The sequence below is a fragment of the Rhinopithecus bieti genome, unplaced genomic scaffold (assembly GCF_001698545.2).
Source record: "Rhinopithecus bieti isolate Rb0 unplaced genomic scaffold, ASM169854v2 scaffold_6782, whole genome shotgun sequence".
Classification (NCBI taxonomy): Eukaryota; Metazoa; Chordata; class Mammalia; order Primates; family Cercopithecidae; genus Rhinopithecus; species Rhinopithecus bieti.
The window spans coordinates 4,129,528-4,150,520 of NW_016805866.1; the positions used below are offsets into that span (position 1 = coordinate 4,129,528).

At 35.1% G+C, this 20,993-nt stretch overlaps 1 long non-coding RNA gene across 2 annotated transcripts in view; it reads left to right on the forward strand.

Moving 5' to 3' along the window:
* LOC108530801 (uncharacterized) overlaps positions 1 to 20,993 on the forward strand; it is a 63,789-nt gene that overhangs the window by 37,334 nt on the left and 5,462 nt on the right. Inside the window, exons 3-5 of one of the 2 annotated variants that reach the window (XR_001885970.1) lie at positions 7,807 to 7,873; positions 18,342 to 18,418; positions 20,385 to 20,572. This is a non-coding gene — a long non-coding RNA (uncharacterized LOC108530801). The remainder of the gene's footprint in view (positions 1 to 7,806; positions 7,874 to 18,341; positions 18,419 to 20,384; positions 20,573 to 20,993) is intronic. The other variant, XR_001885971.1, reaches the window with a different exon arrangement.

Here is a 20,993-nt window from a genome sequence, read left to right on the forward strand (position 1 = left end):
ATTTAATCAATACTGAGAGTGAATTTAAAAAGTTTTAAGACATGCTAAAGTTTTCCTTTTTTTGACATACAAAGGAGTAGAAGGAGATTTCCCTAAAGAAATAAAGGATATCTATCAAAACCTACAACAAACATCATTCTTGATGATAAATCTTTGAAAATAGGCTTTCCATAAATGAGATTAAGTAACTGCATGATGAGTGACTACCAGTATTCATTATAATCTTGAACTTTCTTATCCAAAAACATTAACTGAATTAAAGTTTTAAACCGCAGGGAAGATACAAAAAAATCTTATTTTTGGATGCTATATGGTGACTTTGGCAATTGAGTTAATTAATATCATAATTCTAATTTATAATATATAGATAAATTAATGGTCAGATGTTTATAATTCGTGAGTACAGCCAGTGTGCTAAGTGTAACAATAACATAAAATAATGTATAAAATAAAAGAAAATAATGACAAATTTTAATATAGAATTAATGTTCAGTTAATCAAAAATAATAAACATCTACATAGTTTTAAAGTAATGCTGTTAATAACTCTTGAGTCCAAAAGGAATCTGAGTAAAAATGTCCAAGACTAGAGATGTATTATCTATTGCTACATCTATATCTGTATTAATTTCTTTACTTATACCTATATGTTTAGAGTCTTTGTGAAAAATCATCTAGGTAAGGCATGCAGAAATGGCAGAGAGGCGGGTTAAGGGGAGCACTTAGACACTGTGAAGCTTAACTCTATCCCTCAAAAGAGACTGAGAAAAAAGAGAGAGTGACGACACAGGAAGAAACTCAGGAGCATGTTGTACAATATACGAAAAATATTTCAAGAATTTTGTGGTTAACTGACAAACTATAATGTGAAATTGAGTAAATCAAAGGCAGAAAATTGACTACTGAATCTGACAAGATGTTTTAGTTAACATCAAAGAGAACCTTTTCTGTATGGTGGTGGGTTGGGTACTTCTATAAACAATCTCTATGGCAGTATCTTGTTGTCCATATCTGGCTGCCCCGGAGACTGGAGCCTGGACCTAGTCTGTTCTGACATTGTATTAGAGACAGAAACAATATGCGGTCAGAAAGATTTTGACCATGTTATTACCCCACATATGATTTTCTTTCTCTAATATATATTGTATTCTTATTCCAACATTATGTTGTTTGAATTAAAGACAATACCATGTTTCATCAAATCTAAGATTCTGGCAGTCAATCAAAGGATGCATCATTATTCTATGTACTACTAAGTATGAAAAAAAGAAAGAAAATCAAACGATCCAAGCTTAGCCAGTGAAATTATGGCAATACTATCATTTGTAAGACATATACCAGTAACAGAGCTGTTAAGATGTAGGGGAAAATTGAATCTTTAAACTGATAACATACTGTAAATCTCCTCTTTAATAATCTGAGATTCTATTTTTGTACTAAGCAAATACACAAAGAAATCAGAAAAATGAATAGTTCCAGTCTAGTAATTATGCCTTAGCAGGTAGGCAGTAATAGAAGACTAATTCCTAATGTTGAGTATTAATTAATATCCATTAAAGAGATAAAGACTATTTGGTGTTAAAACATATGCATATTTGAATCTTCAACTGCATTTATCTTGCTTTAATTCCTGCTTATGATTTATGCACAGTATATATTTTAAAAACTAATCCATATTTGTATTATGTAATTGGTATTATATAATTAATATTTGTATTATGTAATCATCTGAAACACTGGTGAATTTAAAACAAAGATGGGCTTATTTGAAATTTTATTTCTAGGTCACTGAAAGATAATTTGAGAAAACCATAAGAGAAATATTTAAAACTTGGCAGTTCTAAGAATAAGGTTGATAGCAAAAATTGACACAATTAACAGGATGCTTATACATGACGAAAAGCATTTCCTCTTTTCTTCAGACCAAGTCAGTAATATTTTAAGGCAATGGCCAATTTCTCCATCTCTCTCTTTCTCTCTCTTTCTCTCTCTTCCTTCATATGATCATAATGAGATCAATTTTTGTCCCTTTCTTTCTCTCTCTCTGCCTCTCTCTCTATCCCTTCATATAATCATAATGAGATCTATCTGAAAGGCATGAAAAATTCAATTTAAAAAGAATACTGATTTGAGTTGGTCTCACATAGTCTTGGGTCTGTGATATGAATGGGAGTTCCGTTAGAAGTAATGAAGTTTGAGATTTTAGGTGAAAAATACATTTTATTATGTCTTTCTAGAATATTTTAAATGCTAACATTAAGTTGATTAATTCCTTTGATACTTGATTTAGTTTTCCCTTAGGTTTTAAGTAACTTTGTTACCAGGGTCTCTGGATTTCTGGTTATTACTTTATTATTTTTTAATAGAATGAACTTTACTACAGGCAATGTTAATTTAATATAAAATTTTAAGAAAATAATATGTGAGGAAATCTGCATATTAAAGCATGGGAAGTATTTCAAATTCAGCATAGTGTTTTTCCAGATATTTTAAAGAAGTAACAAAATATAGTACTTAATGAATTTATACACTGAGGTATTAGATAATTTTAAATTAGATAAATTTTATTATGTAAATTTTAATTATTAAATATCTCATAAAAATAAGTACAAAATGTGTTGAGAGAATTGTCCTCTTAGATTATGTATTTAAAATGCTGTGTTTTTGCTAATGGTTAGATAGTCAGAAAGCTTACTTCACTTACTTAGGACCTATAGATTAGTCCAGAAGAAATCTGAAATCTACCTACCTATCCGTCTATCTATATGGAAATGTTTTAATGTCCTTGAAAGAACATATACTGATCATACCCTTTCATCTAGTTAGACTTTTGAGTAGAAAGAAGTACAACAATGATAACTACATAGGATTAAGGAATAGGAAATATATTCATGATTTACAGCTTATCAGTAGAATAAGTAAATAAACTAATGTGAATCTATTTGGAAAGAAATAATTACCCAGCAAACATTTTTAAAGAAAAATTTGGCTTGAATGTAAATTTTTTCAGGCCGGGCGCGGTGGCTCAAGCCTGTAATCCCAGCACTTTGGGAGGCCGAGACGGGCGGATCCCGAGGTCAGGAGATCGAGACCATCCTGGCTAACCTGGTGAAACCCCGTCTCTACTAAAAAAATACAAAAAACTAGCCGGGCGAGGTGGCGGGCGCCTGTAGTCCCAGCTACTCAGGAAGCTGAGGCAGGAGAATGGCGTGAACCCAGGAGGCGGAGCTTGCAGTGAGCTGAGATCTGGCCACTGCACTCCAGCCTGGGCGACAGAGCGAGACTCCGTCTCAAAAAAAACTAATCATGAACGATATTTCAAGAGAAGGAAATAAGATAGGACTGGGCAATAGTAGAGATGGCCTCAAAGAGTCCTGCTTTAAAGTTCAGAAGGGTAGAATATGAATAGAAGTGACGTAGAAATGGTTTAAACATGGTAAAATCTATCTCGTGGTTATCATCAAAGTTTGAAGGAAGGGAAAACGAAAACGAGCACTGCTTTTTGTAAAGTATGTACATGTGTGTTCGTACATGTGTATTTGCTTATATGTATATAGAAAAATTTCCTTACAGACATTACATGCTTTCGCTATAGACTTTGTAGTAAAATAGAAGATAATTTCTATATAGACTGTAAATCTTGCTAAGAATGCGATTAGGGATTTCAACTATTTATGTGTCCCAAACATGTGACTCTGATGAAAGGGAACATCTTTGGACTTCTGACCTGATGGTAGAATATGGAATACCTTTTCAGGGCTAAATTATTATAAACATGGTAAAACTAGTTGATGACATGGAAATAAATTTAAATTTGGATGTGAATGTACATTTTATTACAAGTTTACACAAAGTAAACACTGAGAAGCAAGTGAGTGTGACAGAAGTAAGATCAGACAATATGTATGTCCCAAGAGAAGGATTTACAATTTTCTCCTAGAGGGAAATAAAACTTATGAGTATTGCAATCTTAGATATTACCCAATTTATATTTTAGGCGATCATTCTAGAAGCCATGGGAAAATAGAATAAATAATATCTTGTATAATCCTTGATAGCAATGTTCCCGCATTGCATAACTATGTACTTGGAAAGTATTTTATAGGGTAATAAGAAATGCATTTCTTATTCAGTGATTTTTTCATACATTTGTTGAATATTTTGGAGGGTTGGAGGGACATACTGTCTAAGCAGCCCTTTAAGATGAATTTATAGAAATGTTTTATGTAGGCCGGGCACGGTGGCTCATGCCTGTAATCCCAGCACTCTGGGAGGCCGAGGCGGGCAGATCACAAGGTCAGGAGATCGAGACCATCCTGGCTAATGCGGTGAAACGCCGTGTCTATAAAATACAAAAAAAAAATTAGCCGGGCGCGGTGAAGGGCGCCTGTAGTCCCAGCTACTCTGGAGGCTGAGGTGGGAGAATGGCGTGAACCCGGAGGTGGAGCTTGCAGTGAGCCGAGATCGCACCACTGCACTCCTGCCTGGGCAACAGAGCAAGACTCCGTCTCAAAAAANGTATTGCAATCTTAGATATTACCCAATTTATATTTTTAGGCGATCATTCTAGAAGCCATGGGAAAAATAGAATAAATAATATCTTGTATAATCCTTGATAGCAATGTTCCCGCATTGCATAACTATGTACTTGGAAAGTATTTTATAGGGTAATAAGAAATGCATTTCTTATTCAGTGATTTTTTCATACATTTGTTGAATATTTTGGAGGGTTGGAGGGACATACTGTCTAAGCAGCCCTTTAAGATGAATTTATAGAAATGTTTTATGTAGGCCGGGCACGGTGGCTCATGCCTGTAATCCCAGCACTCTGGGAGGCCGAGGCGGGCAGATCACAAGGTCAGGAGATCGAGACCATCCTGGCTAATGCGGTGAAACGCCGTGTCTATAAAAATACAAAAAAAAAATTAGCCGGGCGCGGTGAAGGGCGCCTGTAGTCCCAGCTACTCTGGAGGCTGAGGTGGGAGAATGGCGTGAACCCGGAGGTGGAGCTTGCAGTGAGCCGAGATCGCACCACTGCACTCCTGCCTGGGCAACAGAGCAAGACTCCGTCTCAAAAAAAAAAAAAAAAAAAAAAAGAATTGTTTTATGTATAATCAATGATTTTGATACATTATTTTATAAAATAAAACCTGAGAGAGGGAAATGGTCATAACTTTTTTACCTATTGTATCAATTTTAAAAATCTGCTCTCCTTCAAATACATGCTACAAATTATAGGCCATTTTAGATGCACTACATTTCTGGTTTTGAAGTTCATCACAGTCTTTTCAAGCAGAAGAGGAATGTTTTCAATTGGCAAAGTGAGTCTAAGTGGTTTGAGAAGCTTTACAGAGAAAGATAATATGCTAGAGATGACACTTTGTCTACTTGGCAAAATCAATGAGAAACTGGATTTTAAGACTCAGGCATTAGTTTTTCAATTAGATCATTATCTTTTCTGCACTAATCTGTCTCTAGACTTAAATTAGGACAAATGTGAGAGGCCAATCATCTGATGAAATTGAAAATAAAACATCACATCATCTCCTTATTTTAGTGTTGACATTATGTATACATGTGTTCCAAAACTTAACCCTACTTTATGTTACCAAAATAATGTGATATCGCATATTATCATATATATCACATATGTAAAATTCCCTCTCTCTGTTCCTCTTTGTGTGTTTCTCTCTCTCTCTCTGAGTTCTTGTCTTTTTGTGTGCCTCTATGTGTAAAAGCAAAAACAACAAATAATAGTGATATTTAGATAACCTAAGTGTAAAGTTAAAATGAGAACATTAATGTGAGAGTTGTTGTGATTGTTAATATTGAGTGTCAACTTGATTAGATTGAAGGACACAAAACATTAATCCTGGGTGTGTCTCTGGGGGTGTTGCCAAAGGAGATTAACATTTGAGTCAGCAGGCTGGGGAAGGCAGACCACCCCATCAGATTAAGTGTGGCCTTAATCTGATGGGACATAATCTAATCAGCTGTCAGAGAATATAAAACAGGCAGAAAAACGTGAAACGGGAGTCTGGCCTAGCCTCCAGCCTACATCTTTCTCCCATGTTGGATGCTTCCTGCCCTTGAACATCGGACTTCAAGTTCTTCAGTTTTGGGACTCGGACTGGCTCTCCTTGCTCCTCAGCTTGCAGATAGCCCAATGTGGGACCTTGTGATCATGTAAATTAATACTTAATAAACTCCCCTTTACATATATATATACACACACACACATACACACATACATACATCCTATTACTTCTGTCCCTCTAGAGAACCCTAATACAGATTTACAATGATTCCTTTAAACTGGAAGTTAAGATTACCACCTGGACACTATATATATCCTATTAGTTGTGTCCCTCTAGAGAACCTTAACTAATACAGATTTACAATGATTCCATTAAAATAGAAGTTAAAATTGCCACCTGGACACTTTGGGCTCCTCTTACTAAGAAGGGAGTTATATTATTGACTGAGGTGATTGACCCAAACTATCACGATGAAATCGGTCAACTACTCCATAATGGCGGTAAGGAAGAGTATGCATGGAATACAGGAGATCCATTAAGACGTCTTTGTATTACCATGCCCTGTGAGTAAGGTCAATGGGAAACTACAACAGCCTGATTCAGACAGGATTACAAATGATCCAGATGCCTCAGGAATCAAGATTTGGTTCACTCCACCAGGAAAAAAATCATGACCTTCTGAGGTGCTTGCTGAAGGCAAAAGGAATACAGAATGGGTGGTAGAAGGTAGTCAACAGTACCAGCTATGACCATGTGACCAGCTGCAGAAACAAGGACTGTAACAGTCATGAGTCATGACTGTAACAAATGCTTTAACATTTGTTAAAAACATGTTTGTGCATGTTTACACTTGTACTAAGAAAATATCTTCATTGTATTCCCTTTTCCTTTATAATGTGACATAAGATTTATTGACTTCATGCTAGCATTTAAGTATTGTTAACTTTATTTGGGTTGGGGATTAGTGTACTTCCGGTTGTACAAAAGATAGTTGTATTATTTTAGGTGTAATTTTGACCTTATTATTGTCTTTATTTGAAGATTATGCATGATCTCAGGAGATGTGTATGGGTTCAGGTTGGCAAGGGGTGAACTTGTGATGGTTTTTACTGAGTGTCAACTTTATTGGATTGAAGGATACAAAGCTCTGTTATCCGCTAACATACCTATATGTTCTTTCTCAAATGTCACTTAATTTTTAAATTAGTTTTGCTAGTGAATTACCTGAATTAGATGTTCTATCATAGGAATTTATGGAAACATGTAAATTGTATTTTTAGGACTTCAATCGTATTAGCAGAATTCGATGGCCCCTGTTCCCTGATACTTTATGATATAGCAAGTACATACGGTAATAGTGAGATTTTGAATTGTCTTTGGACCAACTGAGATAGATAACAGAAAAGCTTTAAGAAAATCTTGAGTTAAAACCTCTATGCAATTTTTCGATAACGATTTTAAAATATAATTAATGTAGGAAGTGAAGCTTTATTTATCTTTCATGTGTTTTCCTCCTAATCAATCCATAAATATTATTCATGTTTTTATGTTTACATTTAAGCTAAAAGAGCTGTTTCTTTTACTATGCTTTATATTTTAATGCATCATTTTTATACCTGTAACTGATGTATGACCACTGAATTAGGGTTCTCTAGAAGTATAATATTATCTCTGGAAGTAAAGAACTAATAGGAGATAAATATGATATATCATATATATCATATATATGGACGTTTATTAAATATTAACTTACTTCTTCTCCTTTCCAGATTCCCTTGCATCTAGAAGTAGACACATTATTGGATTTTGACTAGTGAGATGCATGTCAAGGTCTGGGTAAGGCTTCTGAGAATGTTTTGTTTATGAAATAGGCTGAATTGGTGTACGCCTTGGGCCTGTTACTCTTCTTGCTGCCCCAAATATCGAAAAGATGAAAGATTAATCTTGCCATCAGGGGGATAAAAGCCATGTGCTAGGGATGGTGAAGCTCAAATGAGGAAAATAATTTCTTTTCTAATAAACATCTTTTAATATTTGAGATAACCCTGGGTTATTACCTCTAGAATTCGTGTGTGGTGAGAAAAATAAAGCCTTTGTTTAAGACATGATTAGTTTTTAGTTTGTTTTCTTGTGCTTGTGGAAAACATAATTATTTTTATAATATGTAAAGGGTCTAGGGATCCCGTAATATAATTTGTACTTAAAATATTTCAGTCTTCCTCTAACCTTACTCTACTGACTGACTAACAGGAGGAAAAAATCATAAAAATAACTAACGACAATTAGAAAATTATCCATACAGTGTAGTGAGGTTTTGAAAGAGAATACCTTGTTACTTTGAAGAGTTGAACTAAGAGTAGCAGAAACTCTCAGGGAAATTGTTGTTGTAATATTAACCCATTTTAAAGCAGAATACTGCTGTTCCACACATCACAACAACCAATCGAGTTTTCTAACTCATTAATAAATCACAAGCATTTTAGTAAGGAGATGAGACACAGGTTTTACAACTTGCCATTTCTACTGAAATCTCATAAACTTCTTCATCAAGCAACTCGAAGTTCTCCCTTTTCAGTTCACACATCTCTCATTTTCTTCAGAGACCCTGAAAATCACCTTTCATGCCTAAGCCATTCAGGTGTTACTCTCATTCCGCCAAAAATTAGCTATTGCCTGTTGTTTCCAAATCATGTCCACAACTGAGGCAGGAAGGACGGTAGTTTGTATGTAGAGGATGAGTCTCAATTTACTCCATTACAAGTTCAATGAAATGAAAATGAAGTAAACAGGAACGATTTTAAATGCTCATTATTCAATAAAATTACACATTGTTATAACACAACAAGAAAAATACAGTAATTCTGTTAAATCTAATAAAACTGTTTCCTCAATGGATCACATTTTGTTATCAAAAAGCAATTTAATATTACTACATCAGATAACTTCTTAGTATATAATTGTCAGAGAAAATCAGAGCTGGACAGTACTTAAAGTGGTAAAAACAGATGTTATTCAGAACTATTGCAATATGGGAAAAGAGATCTGTACATTAGTGAGCCCAGCTCTAGATACAGCATAGACATATGGAAATTGATAGCCAAGGACAGAGTGGTGATCAGTGGGTAGGAAATTACTAAGAGGAAACATCAAGTGTAAAGGGGGATGTTGGCTTAATCAACCTAACAGGATTTTGCAGAAGATGGGCCAGGGAGACCAGACATCACTTGGGGAATGCTGGAGAATGAGGAATTTGATGAGATATCTAGGATGATCACTTATGAAGCATTGCAGATTCTAGCTAAAAGACATGAGCAGAGTTTTAGCTAAAATGGTATTTCAGTATTTCACAAGGATATGCACGGATAGTGAGAGGGGAGCTTCAACAGTCCGGTCAATCTTCATCTAAATTTAGCAACAAAAGATGCAGATAGAAAAATAAAACTACCTAAGCCTATGCTTCCTTTAAATTATAAGTATGTGGGTACAGGAAAATAAAAAAAATTAAAATTAGAATGTTTTAAAACTTAAAGTTGATGCCATGCTATGTTATGCTATGATATGCTATGCTATTCTGTGCTGTGCTGTGCCATGCCATGCCATGCCATGCCATGCCATGCTATGTAAGTGAGTGAGGCTATGGACAGCTGCACCACCACTGCCTATATTGAAGTATGATTTTAAAGAGCTATCCTAATCCTCTGTAACGACATTAAAAAAAAAAATTAGGTATATGTGTTTGAATACCATCAGGTCTTTTAAGTAAAACACACACTTGTCTCACTTTCCTTGTGTCTTGGGCTTAAATATTTATCTATTTTTATTTCTGTTTGATTTTTTCCATCTTTGAGAGTGAAGTATAATATTATCAGTCGGTTCATTGATAAGAGAGTCTTGAATGGAAATCGACTGATTCATGCAATTAGAGAAAGCGTTTGTTTTTTATTACTGTTCCCAGAACAGAACTCCCCATTTTGTGACACCAACCACGATGGAAAGCCCTGCTCTTATTTTTGGAGGGGCTTTTGTTGAAACTTGGCAGGGGAACAGGCTGCAAACAAAGATGCACTTCTCTGTGTGTTAGTGGCAGTTTCACTTCTGCATCTTCACATATAAGCAGATTCTATTGAAAAGCCACTCAGAGGCCGGGCGCGGTGGCTCAAGCCTGTAATCCCAGCACTTTGGGAGGCCGAGACGGGCGGATCACAAGGTCAGGAGATCGAGATCATCCTGGCGAACACGGTGAAACCCAGTCTCTACTAAAAAATACAAAAAACTAGCCGGGCGAGGTGGCGGGCGCCTGTAGTCCCAGCCACTCGGGAGGCTGAGGCAGGAGAATGGCGTGAACCTGGGAGGCAGAGCTTGCAGTGAGCTGAGATCCGGCCACTGCACTCCAGCCTGGGCGACAGAGCAAGACTCCATCTCAAAAAAAAAAAAAGTAAAGAAAAGAAAAGCCACTCAGAGAATACTCACTGTAGAGATTTTCTAGTTTCTACAATGTGTACGCTAACCAATAGAAATGCACTTTTGCTTTGGTGCTTACATTTATAAAACATTTTCATCAGGAATCTATATCTCTACTTCCGATGAGACAAGGGGGTTCAAGATATGATTTACTTTGTTCTTTACTACTTAGAAAATTGCTAAATGATAGAAATGATCAAATTTTAAAAATGAAGGGAGATAGTGAAAGGAAATTTCTTTAAATCTTTTCCAATGTGTCAGGCATATGCTTGGTGAACTACATATATCATCTCATTTAATCCCCAAAATAAATACCTAAGGTTAGATATATAACACCACTTTTAGATTATAAAATTGAAGCTGAGTGGAATTAAGCAATATTGTTCAGGATCAATGGCTATCAAATTACAAAAGTGGAATTCAAACCTCCACTTGGTTTTATTCTGAAATCCCTCATCCATCATGCATTGTGATGTAGAATGGAGGCCAGAGGCAGGAGAGAGCTAATGGTTAATTGTGTCTTTCTGAGCCCTAGAAATTCTAGGAAGCTGGATAATAGCAAAATATTTTATTTCCATTTCATATATTTAACTCATGAAATATTTGGTCTTAAGAAAATACTCTTCTACAAAAATAAATGTAAAATTTGTCACTGTAACACATGTACCTTTTTTTTTTTTTTTTTTTTTTTAAAAGGAGAAAATTAATGTCTGAAAAAAAGGGGTTTCATTTTTTTACATTTATCACAATTTTCTCATTTTTCAGTATCTTTATTGTTAGTTGATTCATTTCTTTCTCTATAATGTTTCACATATGCACATTTTATGATGCATTTCTCTAAACAAGATATTTCCAGATTCACAATGAATGTGAGCAGCAACATCTGTTATCTCACTTAGAAACACTGGAAGGAGGTAGTTTCAGGGCTGGGTCATCAACTCAAAAAGGCTACTGAGGACAACTCTTCCTCCAGTTTCGGCTTCATCAGCCTGTGTTGGTTGTTCACCTCATGTTATTGTCTGCGTTCAGAGTGACTACAGCAACTCTAGTGTCACATTCCTTTGCTGGGTCCAAAGGCAGGAAGCAAAAGACGGGTCAAAAAGGCTTTCTCGGCCAGGCGCGGTGGCTTACACCTGTAATCCCAGCAGTTTGGAAGGCCAAGGCACGTGGATCACAAGGTCGGAAGTTCGAGACCAGCCTGGCCATATGATGAAACCCCGTCTCTACTAAAAATACAAAAATTAGCCAGGCATGGTGGCATGCCTGTCCCAGATACTCAGGAGGCTGAGGCAGGAGAATCACTTGAACCCAGGAGGTGGAGGTTGTAGTGAGCCGAGATCATGCCACTTCACTCCAGCCTGGGTGACAGAGTGAGACTCCATCTCAAAAAAAAAAAGAAAAGAAAAGAAAAAAAAAATGCTTTTCCTTCCCAAGCTCTGTCTCTTTAAGTAGAAAGAAAACCCTTCCCACAAGCCCCAGAACAGACTTCTTTCTACCTCACTGAGTAGGTCGTGGTCACATGTACACCCTCAGCCATGTTAGGATTTCAGAATGGCAGTTCTTCACCTTAGTGTACAATGTGAGATGAATAAAAGAGAAGAGGATTGGGAATGTCTGTTTTAGTCAACTAGCAATTTCAGTACATTTTTCTCAAGCTTTCTTCTCTAAATCATGGAAATTTAAATATAACAAAAAGATGAAGATGTGGTATAGAATTGTCCCTTTTATAATTGTAAATAAAATTGTATATTTATTATTTTTCCACGTCTGGCCTGCAGTAATTTAGATCATCTTTTTTTTTTTTTTTTTTTTTTTTTTTTTTTCCACCCTTGGCCCAACAGTAATTTAAATAATTTTTTTTTTTTTTTTTTTTTTTTTTTTTGAGACAGGACTTCACTCTGTCCTCTGTCACCCAGACTGGAGTGCAGTAGCGCAATCTTGGCTCACTGCAACCTCCACCTCCCAGGCTCAAGTGATTCTCCTGCTTCAGCCTCCCACATGCCTGGGATTATAAGCTCACACCACGGTCGCCTGGTGAATTTTTGTATTTTTAGTAGAGACGGGGTTTCACCATGTTGACTAGGCTGGTCTTGAATTCCTGATCTCAAATGATCCACCTACCTCAGCCGCCTAAAGTGCTGGGATTACAGGCATGAGTCACCATGCCTGGCCCAATTTAGATAATCTTTAATGTTGCTAAATAAGGATTTATAATTTCCTATTTATTCTCAAATATGTATACATATGCATCATATTATATAGTACACATTTAAAAATGTAAAGGTTATATGTGCATGTATATTCTGTATATATATTTGTATAGGTAGATATGACAGAGAGGAAGCACATATGTACACAATGTGTTGATTATTGTAATTGGTATATATTTTAAGTGTCACATTCTGTCTGTAGTTTATAATAGTGGAATTGATTTTAGCATATAATTTCTATTTAGCCACTTTGCTAAACTATTTTAATAATTCTAAAATTATTTTGTAGATTTAAAACATTTTCATATAAACAATCATATTATCTGTAAGGGTTTTTTTTATTCTTCTAAAGCTTTACACTTTTTACCATGTTTTATTGTCTGATAATTTTTAGCTGGTTTTCATGTATTGGCTAGGGCAACCAATTCAATTTTCTGCACAAATGAAGATCCACTGACACTGTTATGGGTCAAATTGTGCCTCCCTCCAAATATATTGACATTCTGACCCCTGGTACCTGCAAATGTGAATTTGTCTGAAAATAGGGTCTTTGCAGATATAATTAAGTTAAACAAGGTCATTGGATAGGACCTAATCTAATCTAACTGGTGTCCTTATAAAAGAAGAAGACACAGAGACACGGATACAAAGGGCATAATACCATCTAAAGATGGAGGCAGAGATTGGAGAGAGAGATCTACAGGACCAGGGACCCCAAGATTAGCTGACAGCATAGGAAGCTAAATGAAAGGTATAACAAATCCTCCCCTAAAGGCTTTAGAGAGACCATGGCCTTGCCAACTATTCATTTTGGACTTCTTGCATCCAGAACTGTGAAAGAATAAATATCTGTTGTTTCATGCCACACAGAATGTGGGACTTTGTTATGATAGCCCAAGGAAACTAATGCATGCACCATTTAAAAAATTTCTATGGGAATATTTCTGAAATTGTACTATTAAGAGGAAAGTTTGCCTTGGCAAACACGAAAGTATTAATTGCTGCCAACAAGAATTATCAAAGAATACTAAATTAATGGATTAGAAATAAGATATTTGCAAGATCTCAAAATATCTCTTCACAGGATACTCATAATTATAACAAGAAATTGATTAACTTTACAGTTAAAAATGTGGCAGAGGCCGCCATACCCAGTGATCAAGTTAACACCACCAGACCTCATGAGTCTCCTGAAGTGGTACAGTGAGAAGAACATAGCCTCACTTTTGTGGAATTTCCTCCAAAATGCATAAGAAAAATCAGAAGAAAACATCGACCAACTGAAATTGACAAATATTGTACCAAATAAATACTCGACTATCTTCACAAGTTTCAAAATCATGAAAGACAAAGAGAGGCTAATAAACTGTTTCACACTAGAAAAGATTAAAGAGAAATAAAAGGAAATCCAATGTGTAATCCTGGATTGAGTCACCTTCTATTCACAGTTTTCTAGGTTTACATTTTCTTTTTTTTTCTTCTTTTTTTTTTAGCTTTTTTCAATTCCCATTTATTTTTGGCTCTTGGGGCGATGTCATCTTTTCAATATGAAAAAAAGCAGCAAGTTCAACACAAAATTAGGTTTACATTTTCTTAATCATGAATATGTACTATAATTCCTCATTATTTACTGATGTCATAATTTTTTCTCCACTGATATTATTAACAATAATGCTCATGTTTATAAATTTTATAATGTTAATCCACATTGGATTGAATTCAATTTTATTGGATTAGATATGTATCTATTACACATGGCTGCAAAATATTAAACATTATATTTGGGATATTTTTATTCATGTTTATTAATGAAATTGACCTTTAATTTTCCATTTTATACTGTTTTACATGGNATTACACATGGCTGCAAAATATTAAACATTATATTTGGGATATTTTTATTCATGTTTATTAATGAAATTGACCTTTAATTTTCCATTTTATACTGTTTTTACATGGTTTTGTAACAACATTATGCTAATCTAAAAATAATAAAGTGCAACTTTTTCTATCCTCAGAGTTTTATATAACTGAAATTAGATAACTTTTGAAAATCTGAGAGAACCACCTACAAATCGCTCAAGGGATAATTTTTCCTTCTTTTAACATCTCAAAATATGACAATTTGTTTAATTCTATAAGGTTCTTTGGTATTTTAATTTCTTCTTCAATATACTGCAAGTTTAATTATTAAGAAATTTCCCATAGTACATAGGAATTCAAAATTATTGTATAAAATTATTTTTTTAATTTAAAAAGAATTTAAATCTCTGCTATATTTGTAGTTAAATTCCCTTGTTCATTCTTAGTAGTTTTTATACATGGTTTCCTTCTCAAGAGGGTTGTTTATTTTATTTATATTTTTCTAAGAACTTTCTCTTCTTTTTATCCTCTATTCTGACTTTATTTTCTAGCTTATTGATTTTGCATTCTGATTTATCATTCTTTCTTCCATTGTCTTTATGTCTATTCTCCTCTTTTTGTAATTCATACAATTTTCAACTTTATTTTTTAAAGAAAACGTAAGGCTATGATTTCTGTTCTAAGCACTATTTTATTGCAGTTCAAAAGTTCTAGTAGAAGGAATTTCAACTACAATGTAGCTATAATTTAAAATTTTTTTTATTTTTTTTCCTTTGGCTCATGAGTTATTTAGAAATGTTTGTTTAATTCCTGTGATAGTCCTTATAAGAGAGAAGCAGGAGAGTCAGGGTCACGGAAGGTGATGTGCTGATGGAAGCAGAAGTTGCAGTGCTGCAGTCAGGATGCCAAGTAACATAGCCACCCTCTAGAAGCCGGAAAAAGCAAGGAATAGACTCTTCCTTGGAGCACCAGAAGGAAAGCAGTTCCACTGACACCTTGACCTTAGCCCCATAAAATTACTTCAAACTAATAACTTCAGAGCTTTGATATAATAAATATTTGTTGTTTAAGCTACTCAATTCTTATTTGTTACAGAAGAAATAGAAAAGCACATAACTTCTTCTATAAAAATAATATCCATAGGATTTATAATCAGAAGTTGGGTAAATCTAAGTTCATGACTCTATTAAGATGTTTCTGTCATGTACCGTTAGATGGTGATGCAAAAGTATGAAAAGAAAAACATCTAGTTTATCCTGAGGAAGTTGGGTTGGGCATTAAGATGACTGATACAGCAGAAGACACAAGAGTTACCCAAAGCAAAGGGGGATACAATGCAGGGATGAGAAAGTAGAGGGAGGCACTTCTGGCACTGGGAAAAAGCATTCTGGAACAAATTAGGTTGCTTAAAAGCTTAGAGAAATGCAGATCTGAAAGAACTCCTACATGTCCAGAGTCTTCAAAGGGATGTAAAAAGTAACCTAAGATGAGGCTAGTGAGTTGGACAGAGTGTAGAACTGGTGGTGACTTCAAAGTGGACAGTAACAGATTTTTGCATTTTAGCAGAATTAGAACACCATCATTGGGTTTTAATGCACCGAATTGGGATAGTTTGGATACATGTTTCAAAAAATCTGTTTCATTTTATGGCGTGGCTCCCTTCTCCTGTCTTCATTTAAATATTCCAATGCTTTTTCTTCACCCATATAGGCCATGGATCACGAAAATTTTAGAATTTCACCCCATTATGCATCTGCAATAATGTCAACACAAGAAGTTACTGTAATGTTTCAGCCAATGGAATATCATAATTAAATGTCCACATTTCTGAGTATTGAGTAAGCAGTTTAGATAATGAAACTTTGTTAGTTGTTCACATCATCTTAATCAATACAAGTTAGATGGACTCAATATTTCTTCTTGCCCTTTTGCCCAGCCCTAAAACAGAGATGAAAAGGAAAAATCACTATGATTAAAAACAAATCTTACACAAATGAACTTTAAAATTAATGTGCCCCTCATGATAGTCAAGGTCTGGATTTTATTCTCAATTAAGTGCAATCTAAAATGAATTAAAATGACAGTTGTAAATGAATGGAAAAGAAATCATATATAACAGTGATTTGGTTTTAAAGACTCAATGATGTTAGCTCTTTTAAAAAGTCTGAAAGTAAGAATGAATTAACCTATAAAATTTCTGGCGTCAGTATTTCCCAGAGACAGATAAGGCCCTACTAATTCATACTTATTTGAATGGGACTGATCAAAGTTTGATTAAGGATCTTTTTTAGGGGGAGGGATAAGGGGCAGAAGGATGGTATGTACATTATTTTATATATGCTCTGGGAAGGATAAGAGGCTGAAGGATGGTATATACATTATTTTATATATGCTCTTATCAGTGATGAAAAAGAAATTGAAAGGTAAGAGCCCCACAAAATCCTCAAAAAACAGATTTTAGAATAAAAAATTAATGTGGCTGAACTAATTATAATCACGCTAAAGCATGTACTCTCTCATCACATATTTCAAAATAGATATAGATGAAATCTTTTAAAATTATGATAAGCCCGGAGTCTTTTGCACATTAGCATAAATCTTTTACTAGCATATGAGTAATGCAGATTAAAGCAGTAGGTCTCAGTTAGAAGTTGTTTTTACTGTAAGCATGAACTTTTCTGACACCCCAGTAACAAAAGTTTTTCTCTAGTCAAAATATGGTCTCATTTTTTTATCAGAATCATTACATTCTCATGCAAATATTTTAAATACTATAATCAAACCAAACAAACTCAAGGCACCATGTACAGTCCTAGAGATAGACTATCAGATCCTGAGGTCAGAGCTCATGCAACTAAAATAGAAATTTCTTTCAAATTGTCCTTCACCCATTGATTCCAATTTACCCGCATTTCTCCTATGCAAATAATTATTTTTCTTTTTTCATATTCAATTTATAAAATAAGATCTTGTAGCTTACAGTATTACATAATTATTAAAATGTCCTTAAAAGAAAGATTGGGTAGAATGACTTTGGACCATGACAGTTTTATCATTTACAGTTTGGTTCCTGTAGGAATTTCAGATTTTATTCATGATCTTGTGTTTTAGGAGACATCCTTGTATGTTTTTATCAACAATCGCAACCCCTTTATTCCTAAAATATTAAGAAGGTTTATTATATTGGAAACCAAAAGTTCTCCTAAAATTTACATTACACAGAATTAGGATATAAGTTATCACTGTTATGAATCTCAACTGGTTAACATAACTTTTTTTTTTTTTTTTTTTTTAGACGGAGTTTTGCTCTGTCACCCAGGCTGGAGTGCAGTGGCCGGATCTCGGCTCAATGCAAGCTCTGCCTGCTGGGGTTTACGCCATTCTCCTGCCTCAGCCTCCCAAGTAGCTGGGACTACAGGCGCCCGCCACCTCGCCCAGCTAGTTCTTTTGTATTTTTTAGTAGAGACGGGGTTTCACCATGTTAGCCAGGACGGTCTCGATCTCCTGACCTCGTGATCCGCCCGCCTCGGCCTCCCAAAGTGCTGGGATTACAGGCTTGAGCCACCGCGCCCGGCCTCTAAAATAACTCTTAATAAAGCAATGTAATTCCTGAATTTCTATGAAGAAGTTTTTTACTTTAGAAAATTTTGTTCCAATAGAAAAATGATCCAACATGATGACTATATTAATGATCTGCAGAAATACTCTATTGCATCATTAGGAGGTTAAATGACCTGTATATGTTCCTCTTCCTTTTTTATGTTTTCCAGAATCTTCCATTAATTAAGTGCTAGTGAAGCTAATAGACTACAATTGGTTTCCTAAAATATTTTCATGAAATATTCAGGTATAGTTATATTTAATCTAATCTTAAAGTTAATGAAAAATGACACATGTAACCAGCCAACCATCTGTACCAAGATAGACTATTAGCTGTGAATTAAAGTAATACTGGTCAGTTTTCTAGACCATATACATATGTCATAAAACTAAGAATTTATTGTAATAGTCCATTAAAATTTGCTGTGTGAATATGTATGATATATTAATATAAATATGCTTATATTACATATTAATATAATTATATTTATATTATACATTAATATAATGAAATAAATATTCATATACATGATATATATGAGGAGATTATACAGATAATCTTTCCTTCCAATTTCACTAACAGAGAAAATATAATCAAACATGATTGGTGTTGAAATTTGGAGAACTAAAAAAATGAAGATTAAAATAATTTAATGCTGAGGTTAATTGGTGCCTTGAGAGGCTCTATTTTAATCTGGATGACTTAGAAATGAGTTACTATTTTTTTCCCAGAAATAAACATATAGTAATGGAGGACAAAGATGAGTGCTGGGACTTTCATTTCTACTTTTCTTCTAGGGACAAAGCAAGATTAGAGAAATCACCTTCATCACATATAAGCAGAATGCATGTATTACCCAGGCATTTGAAATCATGATACTAAAACCTTAGTGGTATGAAACAGGATATTTATTAATTGTAAGTGAAAATTGAGGCAAATATGGCTTTATTATCTTCCTTTGCAATTGAGAGAGATTAATAGTCATGTTTCCATGACCAAAGTCACACAATTGTTTAAAAGCAAATGAAGAGCACTAATTTAGATCTAATATGATTATCCTTACAAAGAATTCACTCTTGTTTCATACCATTGCACACATTTACAGAGGGAAAAGAAATAATAGTAATAATGCAATTACCATATAGTAAGAAAAATATCCCTGTAAGGTTTACAAAGTCCAAAAATGGTATCATTTTGATATTTCTGCAATATTGTTAGGATTAAGTAAAAGATGATTCACTTTATGAAATGCCATCTATTTTAGAGTGTGTGAATCTTTGCTATTTGCTTTGGCTGTTCTCTTGTTTATTTTTATCAGTGTCTTAGGTCATTTGTACTATTATAACAAAATACCTCAGAGTAGAACATCCCCTAAAGGACAAAAATTTATTTCTCACCGTTCTGGAGGGTGGGAAGTTCAAGTTCAAGGTGCCAGCAGGTTCACTGTCTGAGGAGAGTGCTTTTACTGCTTCTAAGATGGTGACTTGATGGCGTGTTTTCTCGAGATAAAGAATACTGTGCCCTCACATGACAGAAAACAAAAGACGAAAAGACAAACCACCTCCATCTAGACATTTTATAAGGGCATTTACTCTCATTCATTACGGAGGAGCCATCATGGCCTAATCACTTCTTAAAAGGCTCCACTTCTTAATACTATCACATTGTCAACACCTAAATTTTAGAGGGGACACATTCAAACCATAGCATTCTGTACGTCCTTCCAGTTGTTCTAGTAATAGTTCACTGATTTTTCTATAAGAAATCAGTTTCCTCCTTTCTTAGTTCACATAGTTTCAGAGTGGAATCTATTAAAATGGGACAGTAAAGATGGTGTCAGAGATAGATACACAAATAAATAAAATAGAGAGACACTAAAGAGTGAGAAAGAAGGCATGAAAATTACACCTACCCTGGACTATTCGTTGTAGAAACAAATACTTTTTTAAACACATTAGTCTCTATAAAATGTGTCATTGGGTATAACTTGATACTCTGATCAAGGTGCACAACAATGCCTCTGGTTCATGAAGACAACTTTGTGTTATGTTCATTATAATCACCTAATGAGACAAAGATGCTCATAATCGGGTTATTCATTTATTTATTTTCTCTCAGTAATGTTACTGGGTATATAAGATTTTCATGATCAAAAGGGTAAGCTTCAGATTAAAACAATAAAATTATTGGTTTAATTCTCTAATTTTTACAGATGGAAACTAATTCCCTTAGGAAATCAAAGCATTTCTCCAGATCCTCAAATTAACAGCAACCAACTTGGACAAGAATCTATACGTTTTGGTCGGGGCGGAGCAAGATGGCTGAATAGGAACAGCTCCAGTCTCCAACTCCCAGCGCGAGCAACACAGAAGACGTGTGATTTCTGCATTTTCAACTGAGGTACTGGGGTCATCTCACTAGGGAGTGCCAGACAATCGGTGCTGGTCAGCTGCTGCAGCCTGACCAGCGAGAGCTGAAGCAGGGCGAGGCATTGCCTCACCTGGGAAGCGCAAGGGGGAAGGGAATCCCCTTTCCTAGCCAGGGGAACTGAGACACACAACACCTGGAAAATCGGGTAACTCCCACCCCAATACTGTGCTTTAAGCAAACGGGCACACCAGGAGAATATATCCCACACCTGGCCGGGAGGGTCCCACGCCCACGGAGCCTCCCTCATTGCTAACACAGCAGTCTGCGGCGATCTAACTGCAAGGCAGCAGCAAGGCGGGGGGAGGGGCGCCCGCCATTGCTGAGGCTTAAGTAGGTAAACAAAGCCGCTGGGAAGCTCGAACTGGGTGGAGCTCACAGCAGCTCAAGGAAA